This window comes from Bactrocera tryoni, chromosome 5, assembly GCF_016617805.1.
Source record: "Bactrocera tryoni isolate S06 chromosome 5, CSIRO_BtryS06_freeze2, whole genome shotgun sequence".
In the NCBI taxonomy this organism is placed as follows: domain Eukaryota; kingdom Metazoa; phylum Arthropoda; class Insecta; order Diptera; family Tephritidae; genus Bactrocera; species Bactrocera tryoni.
Genome location: NC_052503.1, coordinates 41,867,889 through 41,872,853, shown reverse-complemented (window position 1 = coordinate 41,872,853; position 4,965 = coordinate 41,867,889).

Sequence of the window (4,965 nt, the reverse complement as noted above, 5' to 3'; positions counted from 1 at the left end):
CTAAAGTAGAGTTAATATTTATGTCTCTGGCATTTGTTGTTGCTGCTGCGCACAAATGATGCCTAACGAATTCACTTATCACGGTCAATTGTGGCCGAACGTCGGCTGCTCAACGCAATCGCTTCAAAAATGATAATTATCAAACAAAAACAAAAACAAATGGCTTGGCTTAAACTCGTTGGAGAATCAGCAGAAGAATTTCGAGAAAATTTGTTTAACCACAACAACAAAAGCAACGTGAAGAGCAGGAAAAAATGTCACAAGACCTAAGACAACTTTTTTTCCAAGCCAATCAATTTGAATAGTTGCTGCGTCAGCTTCGCTCAGTGTCGTGCGAAACGAACAAGAAAAACTACAACGGCTAGTAAGCACGGAACGAAGATTTTGAAGTTTACTCAAATTTGCATATCTAATCAAACTGGCATCCATCGATTGGTTCACACTACTGCACGGGTGGTAACACGCAATCCCGGTTGTTTGGCTACAGAAAACAGCTTCGTCAGATTCGTGAAGTGACAGCTGGATTTCTAAACTATATGCATATAATTGCAACAGACCAGTTGTAACAAATCGCAGGCATAAAGCCAGCTGGCCAACGGGGAATGCAGCAAAATTTAATCAATGCGTTAGTCACTTTTAACTGTCAACGCTTTACAATAACATTGACAGACGACAGCGTTAATCCGGATTAACTGCATTAATCTGAATTAATTCAAGAGTTTGTGAAGATAACTCCGTTGCTAACTCCCTTTTAATCCTCAAAATTTTAGAGAGTTAGCTGAATTTTCGTTGGCAACATTGTTAAAAAATGCCAATTTTAATCTATTGTGAATGAAAAACAAGCAACATTCACAGCTGTTTTTCAAATTTTCAATAATAAAACAAGAAATTTTATGATATGATGCAGTTTTAAAAATAACGCGTTTTTGTAATATAAAATGGTTTCCTAAAACTTGGTGGGCTAACAACTGCAATGTTTATCTTTTCTATTCATCTTCATTGAAAATATTATAAAAATGACAATCAGCTGTTTACGAGACTTAAAAACTCTCATAGCTGCCGTCTGTCACTTACAAATTTGGATCTGATTAATCATGCCGTTAATCCGGATTAACGCTGCCGTCTGTCAAGGCTATAATAGTCATAAGAGACCAAACACTAATACCCACTTGGATAAATTAAAAATAAGTACATGCGTAAGAAAAATAATCTTCTGCTGGTTGAGATGCAGTTTTTATTTTTCATTATGCGGTTATTGATTATTTATAAGTCTTATTTTGTAAAGTATTTACACGAACAAAGTAAAATTAATTCCGATTAAACCTAGCAGACTCAAAAGCACATAATAGTACTGATAAAAGTCAAACTGTCTCCAACGTCAAAAAGTCTTTTTTCTTCCATGTGAATGAAGCTCTGAGGCACTGATGTTTGCTCAGATTTATTCATGGCTGTCCGATTTATGGAATAAGTTCAAAAATTGACAATGACATGTACATAAGCAGTGATATTTATTTTTATACAGTGAATAGTGTATATTAAGTTTGCCAGGAAGTTTGTTACATCCACAAAAAAAGTATGAGACCCTATAAAATATATAAATATAAATGATTAGATTGATGATGAGAGTCGATTTAGCCGGGTTCGTCTGTCCGTATATATAACAAGTATCTCTGTTTTTGAGATAACGATCGGATATTTGCCGAGACCGTCGATACCGGACCAGCCTAGCCTATAGCTGCCATACAAATTGAATGATCGGGATTAAGTCCATGTACGAAAAACTTTCCTATTTGACGAGGTATCTTAACGAAATTTGACACAGATTACTTTAATATTCAGCGGTAGAATCTTTAAAAAAATTTTATAGATTGGACTAGTATAACAAATGACTGTTAGGCAAACGGACCGAAAAAACTAAGGCAAAGATCTTTATATCCTGTTGTGTTATAAGAAACCCTGCAGCATTCGGTGCGCCTGAAGTTAACGGGCTTTCTTGCCTTAGAGAGAGTTAAACCAACATAACACTTGAACTAAGCACGTCGTTTTGTGAAGTGTGCCCTCCTCGGCTGGCAATAGACCCTAATGCGGTGAAGCGTTATTTGTTTTTGTTAATAATCGAGACTTGGCAAAAGATATATGAAAATACTCAAAAACAACATAACAAATTGTTGGAAATTAATCAATTATGTACATGAATTTACGGGTTTCAAAAAGTTATTGTCTTATTAAATTCTACAAAACCCCTAGAATATTATCCCAAATTTTCAAGTTGATCAGAGTAATGGTTTCGGAGATACAGCCTTGAAAACTTATGCGCTCGAGGCTAGCTAGACTAAGTTAAAAGGATTTCTCGAGAACTACTCAACCGATCTTCATGAAATTTTTTACAGGTATTTGAGAAACAATTCCCAAAGGCTTGGAAGAAGAATTTTTTTCAATAAAAACTTTTTGAAAAAAAAATTCGGGAAATTTTGACTTTTTCATCCAAATTATAAGTATGGTTTTAACTAAAACACACATTTTTCACTTTAGATCAGTGGTGCGCACGCCTCAATACTACTACATTTTACGTTTGCGCTGCACAAACATTGCTATAGATTTTCGTACGTACCTAGCGCACATCTTCAGCCGCTTTCGTATGCGTGTGATATTTTTCGCAGTAGCAGAATTATCAGTCAAACACGCGTGATTGGATTTTTATTGCGTAGAGCGCCACTGCTTTAGATGATCCTGTAAGAGTTATCCTGCCAACACGGTCACCGCAATGGCCGATTTAAACTTTTTTTTTTTTTCAAAAAATCAGAATTTCTTTTTTAAAAGTGTATGTTTGTAACAACAAAAATTTTTAATAAAATATTTAATTTTTTATATGAGAAAAAAGTGTTGAAAAAGTAGGAAACACATATAATCCATTAAAAGGATCGGACGAACAAGCGACAAATACAAGTAGATGGCCTAAAATATTAGAGTATTAGGTTTGTTCACCTTAACCTTACTTATATTAATGGTTAGAACGACGATGTGAGGTGAACATCCGTTTGTGCGTGCAACCAATAACTGAAATAATTAAAATTCAGATATCTTAAATTTAAACATGGTAAAACTGTTTCTTGGAACTATAAAAAGTCGAAACGGAAATCGGAGCATTCCCACGCCATAAAGAAACGTCGGAAGACCTATAAAGTAAGTCACGAACAGAGTTGATGTCCTGTCCAACTGTCTATCTATCTGTGTGTTACAACAATGTGACAGTGCTTAACGTGGGATCCTACTGGCGACAGCTTAACTCCACGGTGCTCAAATGCACAACGGATCAATACAATGCGTCGATCAGCACCCTGAAAATTGGGTAACGATTTTCAGTACCAATCGGTAGTGTGGCATGGACACACTAACCACCTTGGTAGGGCTCGAGGCCCATCTAAAACCTCTGCCGTATTTTGGGTCCGGCAAAATGCAACTCCACATTCGACTGACAAAGTCAGTTCTTCCCGCGATTTGGGTTTTAACCACAGCCACCACGAATCTTCACAAAGGGCCAAACCCAATGAGCAGACTGGAGCGAACTCCAGGGGCTACTGCTTCCCGTGGTACCAGGTTAAAGTCTTTGGTATTGACCTTGTAGCCGAAACTACGACCAGTTGAGCTTCCATACAGCCCTGGACTGGTGGCCAGGATCTTAGTCGCCTCTTACGACAGGCATGCCTTACCGCGGGTATATTCGGTTTCCCCTCGAACCCGGAGGGGTCCCCCCGTACCCGCAGGGGGAATCTGTGTGTTACGTGAAAAACCCTTTAATTTTTGAGATATAGCCCACATTTTCACATTTTCTTTTCTCTCCAAAAAGCTGCTCATTTGTGGGAACCGCCGAACACGCACCATTATGTTGTAGCAGATCATCATGATAGATAAACCTGCAAAAGACTTAACATAGCCGCCTTCCAACAGACCAATAAGTCGCTGACCCTGTACTTCTAAAATATTTGAAAAAGTGTTACCATCAAAGATGACTCCTTTCTTGCACGAAAAAATATAATACCAACGCACCAATTCGACCAAGTAAATACAATTACCAACAAAATTTGGAAAGCATTCGAGCATAGGAAGTACTGTTCAGCTATTTTTCTAGATGTAGCTCAGGCGTTCGATAAGGTCTACCATGAAGGTGTTTTACGGAAAATCAAAAACGTTTTACCTTACAAATTCCATGAAACTTTGGAGTCGTATTTAAGAAACAGGAAATTTGCAGGTAAAGTAGCAGAATTCATATTAGAAGAACGAGCATTAAAGGCTGGTGTACCTCAGGGTAGTGTGATAGGCCTAACTCTGTACATAATGTGATGGAATTGACGTATTGACATCCACTTTCGCGGATGACACAGCTCTAGTAAGCCGTAACATAAGTCCCACCAAAGCATCAAGAGTATTAGAGCAGCACTTAACTTTTGTCGAAGAATGGCTAGCCAAATGACATGTAAATACTAGTACCAGAAATGCAAGCCTGTTACATTCTCGCTAAGACCAGAAACATGTCAGATAGTTAAAATAAATAATATCCTAGTACCCCAAGCGAATGAAGTAACTTATAGTTTAGACCCTTAAGAACATATCCTCCAAAGGATTTTTAAAAATTAAAATTATTTTAAGAACTACAGTTACTTTAGTGACGCAGTACCTAGCCCGGTTCGGCCGTATCGAATTTTTTAAACGCGTTTTTCTCGAAACTACTTTTTTCCACACGGTACCGGCATTATCTCAAGATCTATACAACCGATTTACTTGAAATTTTGTGTGAATCTTCTTTATATAATCCTTTATCGTTCCTCAAAGCATCGTGTCAAAATTTTTGTTTTTAATATTTTAAAAAATTCAGGAATTTCAAAAAAAAGCTTAAAAAATTATTTTTATTTTCAGGCAGTCGCCATTTCTCAAAAAAAATTTGTTTCGTGTTCCCTGAGGTAGGGA